This window comes from Rhagoletis zephyria, unplaced genomic scaffold (genome assembly GCF_001687245.7).
Source record: "Rhagoletis zephyria isolate East Lansing unplaced genomic scaffold, Rhagoletis_zephyria_1.1 Rzeph_scaffold_00039, whole genome shotgun sequence".
NCBI classification, from domain to species: domain Eukaryota; kingdom Metazoa; phylum Arthropoda; class Insecta; order Diptera; family Tephritidae; genus Rhagoletis; species Rhagoletis zephyria.
Window position 1 is genome coordinate 655745 of NW_016157123.1, and position 18751 is coordinate 674495.

At 38.8% G+C, this 18751-nt stretch overlaps 1 protein-coding gene across 2 annotated transcripts in view; it reads right to left on the bottom strand.

The window, feature by feature from the left end:
- Positions 1–18459, bottom strand: part of Drl-2 (tyrosine-protein kinase derailed 2) — a 121472-nt gene extending 103013 nt beyond the window's left edge. For both annotated transcript variants that reach the window (XM_017620763.1, XM_017620752.1), the window contains exon 1: positions 16354–18459. The gene's annotated coding sequence lies outside the window, so the exon portion shown is untranslated. The remainder of the gene's footprint in view (positions 1–16353) is intronic.
- Positions 18460–18751: the final 292 nt, after the last annotated feature.

An 18751-nucleotide genomic window follows, 5' to 3' on the forward strand; every position in this document is an offset into this window, starting at 1 on the left:
TTGAAATAATTATTTTTACTTACATTAATTTAAATTTAAAAATCTTTACCACCTCCAAGCGGCCTCGAATCTGCGATCTCACGTGACGCCACAGCCGACAGGCTATAGTTTCGAGCGAATTTCAAAGCCATTCGGTTGCCGACTGGGTGCATGTGTATAAAGGTACATCAAAAGTGCGATATAGGTGCACCTTAACTGAGCTCCAGGGCACACTGGCGTCATTGGCCAGGCTGACAGCCAGCTCGAAAGTTTTCTTTTATCTTTTAAGAGAGAAGTTGTTAAGGCTTATAGCTGGTAAACTAACAAGACACTTTTTATTGAAAGCATTTGCCTTTAATTGCAAAGTTTGATTTAGACCCATGATAGGATTTGCAGGAGGTGCATAACGAATGAAGACTTTTTTTCTGAGTGTACACCGCTTCTTCTTTAAGGGGTGAGTTAAATTATCTGTATTATGAGCCTGCAAATAAACAACGAATTGTTCTGGCCTTATAACCAGCCGGATAATATAACTAAGCCACTGTTATTAAGCAACGAATTTTTCGTAAGCCTTTCGAATTTTTAAAGTCGACAAATTTGTTCCCAATCAAGTCTCTTAGGGTCGTTAACTTATTTATTTTAAAGTATGTATAAATAAATAAGTTCACGGCCATTAAAAAGTTTTAATTTAACTTCGAGGGAATGTTTTTAAATTAGCAAAAGTAAAAGTTGAAATATTTTTAAACTCATGCAGCATCGTACTTAAATATTAATGAAATTATTGCATATAAGTGTAATTTGGTAGCCAGGGAGCATGCGCACATACATACATAGCAAAACACATAGCCACGGCAAGTCCAACCGATAGCGTCCAGTCAAGCGGCGAGTTTAAATAAATCTGCGAATATTGGGCATACGCCAACAAAGTGAAACAAAATGGACCCAAACAAGGTTACCGCTGAAGGAGCCAAAATGAGAAAGAGTTGAGGTAGTAAGTAGGCGCGTGAGGCAGCGGTACAAATAACACATCTGTTGTCTACCGTGGCCATTCTTTGGGTCTCCTGGCTGTGCCTTTGGTTGCACGCCTCTTTGGCTGCCAGCTCGCCGGGTGGTTGTTGAACACTATTTTCTGTACTTCCGCTTGCACTTCCTGTCATATCCGCTTTTTGTCTCCTCTTCAATTTAACATCCGGGCTGTGTAGATAATTTTTTGTTTTGTTTCTACCTTACCCGGCATAGTTGCCGTTCATAACTGCGCTGCACTGGTTGTTCAGTTTCATACCTAACTATGTTCGCTTTCGAGTCTCCCATCGCCACTTCCGGCACTCTGCTGCAGTGGTTCGCCGCTGTTCACCGACAAATTTAAAATGACAAATTCATTTGAGCATCGAACACTTTTTGCTAAAGCAGAAATGAATATTTTAACTTGGCAGCGGCACGTACTTAGTTGAAGCGCGTCCGTTGTTGGGACAAGAGCAAGCAAAAAGTGCGTTGAAGGTAGGGAGTAAAAAAAAAAGTGTCCAAAAGAGGTATTGCAAGTCCAAATCGATGTTCGCAAGAAAAAGTGCAGTCGTTTGGTTGCGCTGCTAGCATTTTCTCTTATTACCAACGCGGCAAGCATTGCAGCATCATTTATATGGGCAAAGCGTTGTCTGCTTTGCTTTTGCTTTTCGAAATTTTATGGCATGACATCCGCTTCCGTTGGCAATTTTGTATCGCCAACGACAATTGATCACCATAGCCAAACAAGTACCAACAGTACGACATACATATAACATCCATTAAGAGCACCTGAGAAAAATAAATGGTGGCGCTTTTTGTTGGAGTAGAGAATAGTATTGGACAGTTGAAGTGAATTGCGTGTAAATTAAGTTATATGAAAAGGGGATAAAAGCAATACGGTAGATTGCGAAAACTTAAATAGCTGCGATTTAAAGCAAACAATCGGAGTTTACGCTAAAGCACTCTGCATGCTGATATAATTTATATTATATAACTCGAACACATGCTGTCCAGATAAAATTATACACTGAGGGAAAAAAATATTAAAATCAAATAGAAACGTAATTGATCTTACTATAAACGTCAAAGAAAGTACTGTATATTGGTAAATATTCAATTCAATTACGCGCATATTAAAATGACCGCGTTCGTACTGAAAAAGCATCCGTGAAGTGAATAATCAAGACAAAAACTAAAAAAAAAAATTTATTTGCATGTTGCCTGCAGTGGAATTCGAACCCGATCATCTCCGGATATCAACAACTTGTGGCAAGCATCTTTGCGCACTCAGCTACACCCAGACATATAAATTTGCTTTCAAATGTTGAATATCCATCAACACCACAGCAAGCGATTTGTACTATGTATGTGTGTGTGTGTTGTCACCGCTATCAGAGCTTACATATATATACTCAGATGTGAACAGTCAAATACGTGCGTAATAAATTTTGTATGAAAATATTATTTTTAAATACGAACATTTTTAAACGATAATCAAATATAAAGTATTCATTTTTACTATGCATTATTTCCCTCAGTGTACTCAGCCGAATTGTAGTGATTTTTTAATAAGAAGTTACCTACTTAGTAGAAGAATTGAGACTCTGTAAAAGCCTAAAAACTTTTCTGTTAGACTATATCGTAACTCTTTCTTGTTGTCTAAAGATAGGTATTTCTCAAAAACCTTTGATATCATTTAACATCCCAGGTTACTAGAAATCATTGAGACTGCGAACCTCTCACAGGGTCAAGAGGTTGATGGCAAATTAACTGTGTGGTCGATAGTTGTCAGACATAGGTAAGTGTTCTATTCCCCCTAAAATAAATAAATTAGTTATTTAAATGCTTTAATGAAATACCTGAAAAATATTTTGTATCTCTGGCTTCCTTAATTGATCCTAAAGGGGCATTGGTAGACACATTTCCTATTACAAAATAGGCCATTACACCGTAGGGACGCTAAAATTGCACTGAAAACGCCGAGACACGTAAACTTAATTTTGAGTCGTAGATTACGGATCTGTATACCATTTTTTTAGATCAGTTATTATTTTAAGTTTGCATTGCGAATGGGAAAATATTCAAACTTTAACATGGCTTTATTTTAATTCACATGGCGAAATAAGGCCATACAGCTTTATTTCCATGGGGAAAGTGAAATAAAGTCATAAGCAAATATTTTACATATGAGAAATAAAGCCATGCGATCTTATTTCAATACAATAAGAAAATGTTGTTTCTTTAGCGTCGGTCCGCATTGGCTCGCTACCCCGCGCCGAATTACCCAGTTACTTTATGTACATATGCACACCAGCTTTGCATTAGGTAAACATTACACAACAAATTATCAAAAGTGCAATGACGCCATAATGGGTTTATTTCCCATTCACAGCAAGAAATAAGCCCATACGCAAAAATATGGCTTTATTTCACAATGTAAAGTGAAATAAGGCCATATGGCGTTATTTCCTATGGCTTTATTGCACGGCACCCGTTATTTTCTGCTCCTATTTCGTACGAAAAATTATTGCACATTTTCAATTGACCATTTAAAACCCCTTTACTTATTCGTCGATTTTTATCGTTAGTAGTTTGTTTTTTTTTCAAAGGAACAGGCTTTAATACAAAACAAAAAAAATAATAATAAATAAAAAAAATTTTTTATAATTTAAATTTTTTCCTTGTTAAAATTTGCCTTTTTTCATAAAAATTTAAATTATATATGTATATATAAATATAAAATATATACAAAAATCGGGTTTTCTTTCTTTTTCAGAATTTATAACTTTAATGATTGCAGTGACGCTAAAATAAAAAGATTCACGAATAACTACCAGCGTCTCCTTTCATTCAGCATCCAATGCTAAGAGATAAATAAGTACGAGTATTTGCAACTCCTGCAGGTGGTGACGGTGAAAATATTCCCACTTAATAAATCTCCTACTCTCATCAACATTTTTTGCTAAAGATAGTTAAGAAATCTAAAAAATACGGTTAAAAAGTCACATCGCTACCAGTAGGGTGAATTACTATTTCGGGTGAAATTTTAGATGGCTTAATGAGGAAAAATTCAAAACATTTAAATGCAAATAAGAACCACCCACTGAACTCCTACTCTTGTGTGGGGTGAATAGCAAAAATTGTACATACAGACAGTAGGAGCAGAATGTACTGTCACCCAACATTAGCACTTTGTATTAAAGCGGGAAGTGCATGAATTCAAGAGCGAAAGAAAAGTCGATGAGAGCATGAAAAATGTGTAGGGAAATGTTCCGAAATCACCGCGAAAAATGAGCTGCGCCGTTATTTTCGAATCACTGGCCGTTGAAGGTTTGACAAAATGTCGTCAGCAGATTTCACTCTAACGCAGCAGAGTTCCAGTTTTATTCCATTTTAGGCACAAATGGCAGATAGGATGTAAGGATGTATGTAGAGTGTGAATTGCAGCAGGACACACTCGCTTCACATAAAATCGAGGAAGATACGGTCTACTGGATATAGTAGACCCTTAAATGAATGGCCGGCACGAGACACCGGCGTCACATGGACATTAAGCGGACGCGCCAACAGAACAATGCGCCATAATATGAAATTTATAGCGTTTATTATTAAAATGAAATTTGAACTTTCAACTCCATAACGTCGCAGTAGGCGATGCCTTGGGCGTATGGTAGGGAGAAGCGTGCAGTTGTAAAGCTGCCGCCGAGCTGTAAGCCTATACTGTTGTTGTTTGAGCGATGAAGGATACCGAGACCGCATTGGTCGGTCGGCTGGTTGCTATTGCAAAATTTTTGTTGCTTGGCGACCGTCCACCGGGGCGTATGAGTAACAATGTTGATGTTAAATGAGAGATGGAGAACTGATATGGGAAGCTTTGTAGCAATGAAATATTGTCGCCAGGAGGGGAGTACACAAATGCTTGAAAATGGGGGCGATATTTTAATTCGGAAACAATTTTGAGGTTTTCAGTTGAAAATTATCAATCTGTTGTTACATGATGACATTAGGACGGCGGACGGCGTCATGACAATGATATTGCACAAGTGATACTGTTGAGTTTTATAACCCATTCGTTATGGTGGTCACAGTAATTGCTGCTGTAGGATGTTTGTAAACAATGGACTCAGTTTCGCCATTTTTAATATACATATGTATGTATGCTTATGTGTGCATAGCATTGTGCGCCGTTTTGTTTTTTTTTCGGAGGGGGCTGGAGGCGGTTGGTAAGCGGGTACTTGCCATTGCGCCATCTTACACAGTTAGACATAAATATCTTACGAAGTAGGGGAGAATCCTAAAGGTAAAGTAAGAGGGACTTTAGGGGAGTTTACAAGTCAGCATACGGCACACGGCATCAGGGGAACTTTTTTGTAATTTCTAAGAGTAAAATAGCGATGTAAGAAAAATTTTCAGCATAAGTCGGAATTTTAATGCCGGCACACCCTAGGATTGTTCTATACCGAAAAAATTATACCCCTATTTTTTATTTTGAAATCAAAAGATATTTAGGGAGTGCTCAAAGCGCTTAAAGTTTTTCAAGTATTCTATATGGGAAAAAAACAATTTTTCGTAGAAATGGTATACATTTTCTGAAAATCAATATTTTTCGATCGAAAACTGTTGCTCTCTTCAGGAGATGTTCAGTATTGATGCCCAGTTGTTTCTTAATCATTAATTTTTAATGCTAAAGTTTTTTTATTGGCCACCCATTACATTTTCTGGGGGTATTGGCGGACCTATAATATATAGTTACAATTGGGTATTATTACTGGGGCTCTCCAGAATAGGAACCAAGTTTTCCGATCTAAAACATGAAAAACGTTGAGCGCTTTGAGCACTCCCTAAATATCTCTTGATTTCAAAATAAAAAATAGGGTATAAAACTGTTTTTTTTTCTTTTTTTTTGAACTGATTCTTAAAAATTTCCCTGCATATAGTACTGTTTATAGGTAAAAAAGACTTAAAATTTTGAAAGCCCTTCTAAAGTTCAAGACAATATTTTTTAACCAGCGAGAATACTTTTCCAGAGTTCTGCATTTTAAAAGTTTAAATAAACCGTTACTTTTAGTTTGTCACAAAAAAATCGATGTCCTTCCGCTTAAAAAATCATGTCACAATCAAACTCGCAGTTATAGGAAGGTGCAGAATATATGTAAATCTTTTAAAAATGTCAAGTCTAGCGCTATTTAGCGTGTTCAAGATAAAGGGCCTTATGCATAAAAAGTGAGCTTAAGCTCAGACTCAATTTTTGCACTGAAAGGGTGAGCTCAAGCTCAAGAATTTGTACTGAAAATCGAGTCGGAGCTTAAGCTCACTTTTTATGCATGAGGCCCAAAGCCTCCATTCCATCTCCGCGGCCGGCCGATCCGGTGCGTATAAGAATACTTCAAAAAACTTAATTTCATTCTAGCAAAAGGATGGCCAAAGAGCGGCCTCTTAAGGAAAGCAATATGCCATCTCTTGCCAGTTCATCGGCGAACTCGTTCAATTCCATTCGGGTATTGAGTAAAACAAGACGGAAACTTGTGTCTTTTTTGTGAACAAGAAAATACTCGTTTATAGATATGTCCAAGTAGTAGTATGACTGCCTGAATGCCTAAATGGTGCCTGCGCTGGTTCTTTTTATCGCATATCCTCTGTCATACACTTCTCTAAGATATGCGTACGGTATGTACAGTGTAGTGTAAATGATACGAAGGCAATTTGAGAAGTCAGTAAAGTTTTGAATGTCCCGCGCTATAACTTTAAATTCAACACCGCTGCCATCGACTAGTAGACCACTGCACATTTTTTTAGCAAACTGTGCCAATTAGTTTGTGTTTGACAGCCACTGAAAATAGAAAGCCTCGTGAGTTTAAACGACAATAGAAAAAACTGAAATTCGTGTGCTGATGCAGCATTATTATTGGCGTAAAAAACCATCACCAAAGCCAATGATAAATACTACGGCGACTCTGCCTCATCGATTCCGGCGGTTAAGAAGTGGCTTACTGAGTTCCAGCACAAGTGCCGCAGAACCTTCAGGTCGCACAAAAGAGGTCGTCACTCCAGAAGTTGATAAAATCCGTTGAATGATATTGGACGATCTAATAGTGAAAGGCAGCTGAGACTATCTCAGCTGAGCAGTTATATCAAATCTTTCGTGAATATTTGGACACGAAATAGCTATTGGCGCGATGAGTGCCGTGCTTGCCCCCACTCGTCCATAAACGCAACCGTGGAGCCCTCCAACGGAAAGTTTGGCGATGTTCAGCCGCAATCCGAACGAGCTTTTGCGGCGTTTCGTTACAATTACACCACACCTGATACCAAGGAACCATCAATACTGTGGGTTTCTCTGGGTGAGCGTGCACAATATAAAATCGGTACGGGTGTGTTGGCTAACAAGGTCATGGACACAGTTTTTTTTGTTTGACATGCACCTGGTGCCAGCGGCGAATATAACGAAGAGAATTTGGCCAGATTGGATATTGATTTGAAGCAGAAACGACTGCATTTGGCTTAGAAAAAGGTAATGTTCCATCAAGGCAATGAAATAGTGCGACCGCATCTAGTTACCATAGTCTAGTCTAGTCCATAATTGGGGCTACGAATTGTTACCCCATCCAGCATATTCTCCCGATTAAGTCCCCGGCGACTTTTTCCTGTTTCCCAGCCCCAAAGAATGCTTGGGCCGTAAGAGAGTTGGGTCGAATGAAGAGGTCATCAATGGAATAAAAGCTCATGTTGAGAGCCTTGGGAGAAACTATTATATGGAAGGAAAACTGGAAACACGGCAGATTAAATGTATCGAGCTAAAACGAGAAATTAAACGCTTCTCGCCGAAAAATATATGTATATTTAATTTAAAAATTCACTGTCATTTCAAATTGCTTTTTTCCTGATATGTAGGTCAACTAGTCTTTCAGCTGTTTTGAATGATTTTCCAACCTGAATAATTTAGTTTCCTGCCTTAGAGATGAGCACTTATAACCCACACCTTCTTGCAGGCGTTCGAAACATACTTACCTTCGGTACAATCCTTTGAAAATGAGGCACCAAGCATTCGCAGGAATATTGCAAAATCGAAAGGCACCTGTCACTCGGTTACAACTGCTTTAAACTGCCTGAAATCCTTCATAGCCCAAACTGACTACTTGCAGCCAATCCAAAATTTTTGGAGACCTCTTACTTTGGCACAAGAAGACATTTTTCTACTTGGGTACCAGCAGTTTGGCGAAAAGGTAATCTCCATCAAAATCCAAAGAGGCTTCTGGCTAACAAGAAGCCATCTTAAAGCCTTCTGCTTTCAATATACTTTTCAGTGCAACATTGTTAATAGCTTTCGTAGCCTTGATGTCTCATTTATCGTCAAAATATAAGGTTCCATAAAACCCGGTGCCAAAAATGGTAATTCTTTACCAACGATAATTGGAAAATTATTGTGGTTCTCCTTGCAACAACCTGTATCCTTGCTAGCTAATTTTTGGCAGAGTGCTTGTTGTAAACACTCTTTCATGACAAAACAAAAATGTTTATCCATTTGCATATAAAGTTTTCTGTCGTTGACGCAAATAATAAACTTATGCACATATTTACAGCCTCCAAAAAAATCCGAAATTTATTTCCCATTTCAATTTCCAAATCCCAGCTGTGCTTCGCTGTTAGCCTCAGTCTATGAGTTAATGCGTTTGCCAAACAGGTAAGCACACCTTACATAACAGCACGTTGCGCATACAACATCACACCTTCCAGCATTACACAGGATTCAACTAAGCATCCTTCCGCCTACGCAATGACAACGTGCCCCCATATTTTTCATAAGCTCAAACCTAAAAAACAACACCATTTCGTTACAAAAACAATGACTAAAGCAGAAAAGGAGAATTACGAATCTGCGTGCGTGTGTGTATTCAAATAGATTGCGTTAGCTCACTGACTTGACTTGTTGGTGCTATGCTATGCGCGCTCCTATTGCCCCTAGTTAGGGACGCTCATTTGACAGAATAAATGCCTCGTTGACTGCTGCCTGCTTGTGGATGAGATATGATAATCAAAATGGCAAATTTGTGTTGCACGAAATAAATGAATGCCTTTGTCGTCATTGCGAGTGTGGGAGTAATAGTCAACGGCATTTTGTTGGTGTACTACGTTTTTGTTGTTGATGTGGATAAAATCGCCGCTGGTGTGATTCGCCATTTGGTAGATATGCTAGAGCTATTTGCCCCTGCCGCGTTATTTGTTTTGGTGCTGCGTAAAATGAAAATACAAGTATGAAATATGGACAATGCGTTGCATAAATTTAGGCGTTTTGGATGGCTTTATTCCGTTGATGGGTTTTCCATGAATGGACGTTACTTTAGTGGACTTTTCTTTTATATATTTCTTTTGTTCAACATATAAGACCCAAATGCGTATTTTTAAAGGTAATTTACATAACATAAATGCAGTTTTTATTTTAAGAAATTTTCTTAAAATAATAAATTCCCTTATTGAAAGCCCCTTGCAAGCCTGCTTTGTTATTTGTTTTCTTCGCTTATGACCACATAAATCACACGGAATGGAATTTGGCTGCCGTTGAATGACTTTTATCTGTTGAGCTGTTAAAGCGAATAAGATCAGAAAAACTCAAAGAAATTTATCTCGAGAAAATATCACTGCTATACTACCAAAGGGAGGTAGAAAATTTGTGTTTTAAATTTAATCGTTAATTTAGAATATTTTACTCTGTGGCAATAGGAAAAAGGGTGTGTGTGATAAGACCTTAAGCAGTCTATACTCGTACAACTTAATTCATTTTCAGTCAAATACGAGCCATTTCAAATGTATAAGTGGGAAAAAAAGACTCTTAGTAAGATTCACTCCCGCAACTAAACCTATAAATAAATGTACATAAAAATTGAAGAGGTCAAAAATTAAATGATGCGTTTTTGATTATATCTGAAGGAAGGACACAATTAGTAATCATTGAAATCCGGTAGCTACGAACGTGAGACAGGCTTTGTAACCAAATGCAGGAGAAGTTTGCCTGAAGGTCTAGCAAAAGGGAGCTATGTCTTGACAACACTTGGTATTTCGGGCTCGGAAGGCCACTCCCTATGAACAGAAATCATTTTGTACAAATCTGCCATCATGTCCATCTTGCATATGCCACAGATACTTGGACGATGCCGAAAAAAGATAAGAATAATATATATAATACTCGAGATATTAACGGATGCGGATGCATATCTTGTGAGCAAAAAGATGACGGTGCGAGTCTATGTCTGTCCCTCGGAGTGTGCATGAGTTTTGTTCTCGTTTTTCGATCTAGAGACAGCAATGCAGCTTGATGTATTTTTTATGCTGGAACCCAGTACTTCATACTAACATGTGACGAGCCATATCGTCGTGACTACTTAATTTTCCGACGGTGGTTCCAAAGATCCCTTCCTTGCCCACCTTGCCATTGAAGTCGCCAAGCACGATTTTGACATCATTGGGGGGGNGGGGGGGGGGGGGGGGCAACGCTCGTATGTGTTCTCCAAGCGCTCATAAAAGCGATCCTTCAATGCTTTGTCCTCGTGTTGGCTGGCGTTGACGCTCGCCCATCGGGACGAACGACAGTACTCGGCGATGGAATCTCTCTCCCAGCACAAATTCAACACCGACTTCGCGCTCATTTACATGGCAGATATAGTAGACGTTGCAAGGCCCCAACCATTTTTGCCTTACCCCGTCCATTGCATTTCTTGGTTGGCGGCGATGTCAGCTTTTGTCTTTACGAGGACATTAACAGCCGGGCACATCACTTCCCCCCCAACCAAAGCTTTGTTTATATTTGCATCTTGCTGCCTCTTTTTCTGACGTGAACCAAGGCTCCACTCGGATTGGAGTACGTTAACGAAGACGCAGAGTCGGGATTGAGTATAACCGTGCAACTGTTAGATGCAGCTTCACTTAAATCCCTAATATATGCATCACATATAAACATCTGATCCCAATTCTTTCTTAGAGCCTGAAAATCAAGCATCTTACTCGTATTGTGCAGTTTCCTGAGTCTTAGTACATACATATATATTTTTCCTTGGCGGAACAAAGTCAGATTTTATGGAAACCACAGATGCACCGTAATTCACATTTTTTTGTGTTTAAAATGCAGAAAAAAGCAATTGTGGCAAAAATCGATTCTCCTTTTAAAAACTAGGTAAAAACAATTTTCAGGTTTCGCCAAAACGAAAAAAAAAGTTTCAATATTGAGGCCTGTTCTGGTTTTCGTACGAGTCTAAAATTTGAAATATGGTGAGCAAATAGGATACAAAATTTTGGGGATTGAGCTATTTATATCGGAGGGTTATATAAGAAAAACCATTTATCTGAAAAATCAGTGGAGGGCGAGATCTACATACATAATACATACTTAACAATCAGTGGTATGGGGTTATAGAACACCGATCTTTATGACTTTATCAGTAGATCTTGAATGATTTATAAGTAAATTGCTTATGAAATTGCAAGCCTTTAGCTGCCCTAAAACCTTATAACTAAGGAATCCAATCCCGCAAATAGGGGATCCCGCACCATTTTTGCGGGATCAGAAATAAGATATTACACATGCGCGGGATTTGCGGGACTACAAACAAAATTTTTTATAGACGAATGCGAGTTGTGAACGGGCTGGCCAAAATGTTCGTCGTGCATGGAAGTATTAAATATACATCATTTTAAAACCCAGTAGATAATTTCAGGAGTGAAAAGCCCTTACGAAAGGTCTTCCTGAGAGTCAAGAGGCCTTCCACTCTACATTCCTTTTTTCTTTCTTTTTTTGTATGAAGTGGCATAAATTGAAGGGCTGCTTCTTTCGCTATCCATAGAAGGCCTTATAGAAGTATTTCCAAAGAAAATACGTTTTTTAACACTTGTATTGTAATGTCAACCTTATGGGGAAACCATAATATGTTCGCCTATAACTTTTTAAAAAGTCTGGCCGGCGATGTTGGGATTTCGCATGCGCATTAATAGTAGTTGCAGAATACCATAGCATATATAACCCCATTCCTTTTTAAGTCGACTTAGGCGGTTATTATTTATGACCACAGATATATCTATGTTGTAGTGCTCCAATTTGATGATACCGACAAAGTGTAAAACATTATCAAGATACACCAGATTACTAAATTTGAGTCAGATATCTCAAACAGACAGATGACAAGCAAACAGACAGATGACAAGCATAGAGACGGGTATAGCTAAATTGACTCAGTTCGAGGTGCTGATAGTTTTAGGCTAGGTTAGGTTATCTCTGCTGTCCGCATGCCTCAGGAAAAGGGCACACTTAGGCCTACATGGGCCGGTTGTGATGCCGTATTAGAGACTTCATATGTCCCTCCTCTTACCTTTGAAATTGAACCACTTCGTAGCTCTGATGAAGCGCCAAAGTCATAGATACTGGGTGAATCCAGTTCGGCCAGACATTCAAAAGAATAATGGAGAAACGAGCATCTACGAGGACAGTGGCACAGGTAGTGCACCACGCTTTCGATTTCCTCCTCATCACGACAGCTACGACAGTAGTCGTTCCAGTGGCGTGGGTTCCCATCAGGAAATGCCCAGTTCTTCTTCTAGTACTTACAAACATCGGACCAAAGTTATAGTACCATTTCAAGTACAAATACTTAACCTGCAAAGAAAACTGGTACGTAGATAGCCGCCACTGGCTCTGAACTGATAGATTTGATCAAAGCGCACAAAAATCAACTTCAAAATAAACTAACACACCAATTCCTCCACTTCCTCTTGTAAGGTGCAAATGTCAAAAACTCAGAAACGGATGCACTCACCGAGTGCCAACAACGATAACATTGTATTTTAATTATACGATATGAGCAGAGGAAAATGAGCTCTTCATTATTTGAATGAACAAATGAATGGGGAGCTAAGTGTATACCTACATATTTACATATACATATGTATACATGAATGAATACGATTTGTAAATACTATGTGTAGCTAACAAATGAGGGTAAGAACGTTTAGGAGCACAAATGAGGTGACTGATGGACTGAATAAAGTTATGTATATATGTGTGTGTAAGCCATTTGAAGCAATTTTGCTTGTAAGCATAGCGTCAAGCGTTGAAATGTGGCTAAAATGCGAGGGTACGTCCATCAAGTTGGTATCAGCTGCGCTAGTGGCCATTAGATGTGCATTGACGGTGACAGGACATTTGCGTGAATAAATGTGCAGTCCCTTTTATTTCTTTTTTTAATGTTTGCTTTTGGTATATTGGTAGTGTTTAGGTGGATCGTAAATCTAAGTTTTTATCCACTTCAGTTCCATTCACTGATTTCAATTAGTCGCACACTTTTCTTTATTAGTAAAGAAGCAGATGGAGAAAACTGCACTCGCTTTCTCGTGGAACTCCAAATGGTATTTACTTTTCATACCTTTGCGGTCAATCGCCGCTCAAATTAACACAATGGGGAAAAATAACACGTCAACAGATTTGGCTAACCTCTCGCATATATTTCTACTTAAGGAAAAAGTGGCTGCATAAGTGAATGTCCTTTTCTCTGCGCTTATCCACGCATATCAGAGTACGATTACGATTGCATATGTATGTATGTAAATGTGTGCCTATGGCCGGTCACGCAACTGGAAATCTGTGGAAAAAGGACATAATTGCAGGAAATATTTGCTTAGCTCGCTTCGTTAGCGAATGAATGTAAGGCGTGCTGGCATACATAGTTGAAAGTGAGTAGTCCAGTGGAGCATATCGGCACGTACATAAAGGCTGCAACTGAAGTGTGGTGTAACATATTTACATACATACGTGTCGCGTATTTTTTACGTTCATACGTATGCGAGCGAGCGTATGAAGAAATGGACAATAGTTGATAAAACTAAATATGATTCACGGAGTTAGAATGTGGGAATGGCTCGTACAAAGTAGGCACATTTATTAATCTTAGCCACCCTAGCTGCAAGCGCCATTCCTTGAACTTGCAGACACACTTGCAGGTGTGCATTTACATATCATAATATAAACAGATAACTATTCAAAATTGTCAACGCCCTCTGCATAAAATAAAGTGCGAGGCGTTGCTATGCTTTTAAGCGTCTAGAACGAATATGTAGAACGCAAATATCAGCTAGAAATTCTAATAGGCTTATTGCTAAATAATAAAGTAGGTTTAAAGAGCTTTATAAAATGGCGATTTCATACATTTTTCAGTTTATAAACCTTTTTTAAAGCGACTTTATTTTTTTATGAATAAGGCCATTAAACTGTAGAAAAACATTTAAAGGCCGTGCAGGGTTTTTATTTTAGATTTTTTTTTAGTTAATTAGCATTAATTTCAATCAATTTTTTTCTAATATTATATGCACAATTGAATATTTTATTTACCACATGAAATTACATCTGTTTTTCTATTATTAGGAATATGCTCGGAATATTTTCAGAAAATTGTGATATGTTCTGTCGAAAAGTTATTCTGGACAAGCAATGTTTATTCACTTATTGACCTACATTCAGAAAAAGGGCTGCTAAATATATTTCTCTCAACGCATGATTTGGTAAATATTACCAAAAATGTGGCTATAACCAATCATGTGTCGAGAGAAACATATTTAGTTGTCGTAACTACACTTTTTTCTCAGTGTAGCCTCATATCTACATAAATACATAAGAACATACTACATAAGTATTTCATAAAAAATTTGCTTGATTTTAAATGAAACTTAGACTGCTCCTACGTGGTTATAGTAATTTTGATGGAAGGGTAGGTCTACAGGCCCTTTGCACCACGACCAGATTTGATTTATTGTGCCCCTATTTCAACTTTAGTTATTTAATACGCTCAGGAATTGTATTAGCCCCTGCTGTGAAATCAACATAGGTTTGACTTCGCTGAGAATCTAGTCGTTTAAGAGTCTGACTCTACATGAGCTGATGTTGGACAGATGGTAACATGGAATTTTTCATAGATTGCTGCTATTCACTTGTTGATTACAAGCGATGGGCTGGGTCCAACAAAAGTGGTGTCTACCCTTTTTTTAGCCTGGAAGTTCGGTTTGTTATTACCATCATAGCCCTTATAACCAGGCGCTCAAATTAGGGATACTCTAATCTGGGTGGCTAGATGATTGAGTGCTCTGTGTCACTCATGAGGAGTTTTTGATGAGTATATGTAGCTATCCAGAGCTTTTGAGGCAGAATGATAGTTTAGTAACCGCACCTACACCGTACTATTTTTGTAAATCGTCATGCAGACACTAACGGTTCATGCTCCAGTCTTCGCGCGTAGGTAATGTACCTCACACAAAATTATATCCCGTCCACGTCAGTTGGTTGTGTGCCCCGAACGGCATTCACAGGCCGAGCGTGTATATAACGCGAGACCGAATCCCTGTGACTCAAAGTATTCGACAAATAATTTTTCTTGATTCAACAGATAATGTGTCAGAAAGATCATATCGATATTTAACAGCGGATGTCTTACTTGAAGACTGAAATATTTCGGTTAAGTTATTATGTACCGTATTTAAATAGGAGGACCTCAACGCGCCAAACAGCGTAGGAATCGATGCCATCGAAGTAAATGAGGAGCTAATGTCGGGTGTGATTCTGAGTTGTCCATAAAGGGAGAGACAATTCAACGCAACCATGGTTTTGCGAATATATACCGCCAAAAATACGTACCTAAGCGAATTTTTTTTTGATGCAGAGATGCATCTATATGCTCTAAGAACATTTCTGCATCTAAAAGACCCTTTGAAAAAAATGTCGCTTACGCCTTTTTGGCGGTCAGGGCTGCATATGTATGAGGGAAATTTAGGAGTATAACTTAGATGTGATAAATGAAAGCAAACCAAATTACTGTTGAACACACCCAACCTCTTTAAATCCTGCATGGTATACAGATAAACGTTCTGGAATTAAATAAAAAGGAAAATGAATTTTTGGCACCTCTATTATTCAGTGTTAGTTTTTCACAAAAATTTTAAATAAAAGCCTAATCTGATTCAATCACAGAAAGGAGACCATTTCAATTCATATACGTAAATAAATTCAAATAACTAAATAATAAATGAGCAAAAACGACTACGTTAAAGATTTGAGTAGAAAATATGTAATCCTATGCAAAGAGGTTGGATTTCTAAACCGATTTAGGGTCTACGCATTACGTGTGCTACTCATGTGACAAATGCTATGCGAATCTTTTTCAGTGCACATATATATACGTGCATACATATTGATACATTATCATAGGAAAATAGTAGTACTTATATACATATATGTACGTAAGTATGCAAAGCATGCAATCTGTATGTAGGTCCAACTAAAAACAGCCAAAATAAAAAACAGGAATGATACGAAAACTGTTTATGAAAAACACATTAACTCCTTACTTATCAAAACGCAATCAGCTTAAATGGTGTTGCGGTCGCCGGACTTAATACAATTGAATAGCTGAGAAGCTTACGCGCTAGACTGGCTGACCCGCCTGCTGGCTGCATCACTAGCGCCTGGTGTATCGGAATACAGGATTAATGCTGTTGACGTCCGTAGCGCAGCGCAGCGTAACTGAAGCGTTTGTGTTCGCTAAAGAGTAAGCTCATGCGACAGACATTAAGTGAATATAGCCGCGTGCATAATATAAAATATCCTTTTTGATAATTTGACACGCTCACACTATACACATATCACAATACAAGCGAAGGTATGCGAAATGGCGATGGATCGGCTTTACGCGTACAAAGGGCAAACACCGGCAATACACATTGTCACTGACGCCCACTGAAGCGCGCGCACGATTTCAAACATTTAAACATTCGTATTCACTTATATACATATTTACATACGCATTTATGCATATGTATGTATATTTGTGTAGTGTGCTTGTTTGGCGGCTTGTTGACGCTTATTTTACTCTTTAGACGCGCACCGGTAAACACAAGAACTGGAACTCACAAAAGGCCTAATGCTAGCAAGTAACTGGTTGAAAGTGGAGACGCAAACAATAGATGGCAGGCTTGAGCGCTGCCTGAATGTTGGGGGTTGGGCCGCTAAGCACAGTGGATTGTTAAGGCGTGGTTGTTGAAATTTATGTTTGTTGTTGTTGTTATTTTACCTCCTCTTAAATGCACTTATCCCGGTGATTTTGTACTTTCAACAATTTTGCTGTATAATATTTCAAATAGCCTTAGCCTAGGCGCCCAGAGCTTTCGCCAACTTTTGTCGCTACTTGCAGATACTTTTTGCACTCACAGACACTTGAATACACCACTGTTGCTCAGAATACAATTTTAAGTGCATAAAATGAAGTTGAAAGGGACTAAAGAATTTATGCCATTGCCAGTGTACGTTTGCATGCCGCGCGACTAAGCAGCATTTTCAACACGCCAGCCTAATCCTTTCAAAGCAGCATAATTGTGAGCGCGCGTGTGAGCTTAGTTGGATTTTACTAGGCTATGCTCACAACTATACATTTGTTGTTACTGAGACCGCAGAAACAGTACGAAAACAGTAATTTTTTATGACACATTAACGAGGCGCGGCCATGGCGCAGTTTGATTCCGGGACAATTGTGCGCGTCACCTCGGATAATAGGAAATGTGTTTGATTTATGGTTTTACAATTTTTGTTATTATTTCACGCACGCGCTTGAAATCTCATGAATATGCCCGTGAGACGGCGACTGTAACAAGAGACGCGCGCGTTTTGCCGCTTTGTGTGCGCGTTGATACACTGTGCGCGCGCTTGGTTGCCTTCAGGACAGGTGGGTGAAGTTGCAAAACACTTAATAACGAACGCGCGTATCGCCAACATAAATGAAGCAGCTTTTATTATGACTGTTTAAATGACTTTCTTTGCAAGATAAATTCACTCTAAAGGGATTAGAGTTTTCACTTCATTTAATCAGGAATCCACTTTCAATGCTGTCAGCACAAATTTTTCCACTTCCTTTCTTTCCTTTACGTAATTAATCCCTTAATTGCTGTTGTTGTTATGCGAAATTGAAAGCACAGCGCGTGTCCTGCTGATTAACGGCATTGACGCTGACACTGACACTGACTTTTACTGTGATAACAACAATGGGCGCCGCTGACAATGACGACACTCAACGGGCGCGACACAACGCGGCGGACGGAGTAAACAAAACACACACGCGCGTCGATCATACGCCGATTGTTACAAAGACCCTCGCGAAATGTTGTGAGTACGCGCGACGGGAAATTAAAAAATTGTTTTTTGCACTGAGACAGGATTAGCTAAGGAACGAAATGAGCAGAGCGAGGAGGTGTGGCTGAATAAGCAGAGTTGCAGCCAAATAGTTACACTATGTATAGTAAGTAGTAGTATTTTTATTGTTATCAATTCATAGCACTACCGGCAACTTTTTATTTTCCTTTTCTCTCTTCTTCCACCCACTTCTTCTTCTTTCTTCTATGCTGCCTTGTTTTGGTTAACTAGATGCTGTATTGCGCTTTTCTCAAGCGCAACGTCTACCGCTTAACGCGAATGTTAAAGTACGACTGAAACCGAGCTGGCCTGGCCAGTAGTTCGGCAGGATATCAGCTTGCAAAATGTTGGCTTCAACAAATTGTTTACATAGGGAAAGTCACCACAGTGCACTAACTCGCGTTTCATATGCTCTGACGCACAAATCAAGCAGAGAATTTTTACCCTCGATTGAGTAGCAACCTTAATTGAGCGTCCTTCTGTGGGCACATGCGCAATGCACGCCGGTCTCTGTGTAGAGAGTGAGCGTAAGCTGATTATAAAAGACAAATCACAGAGAGTACT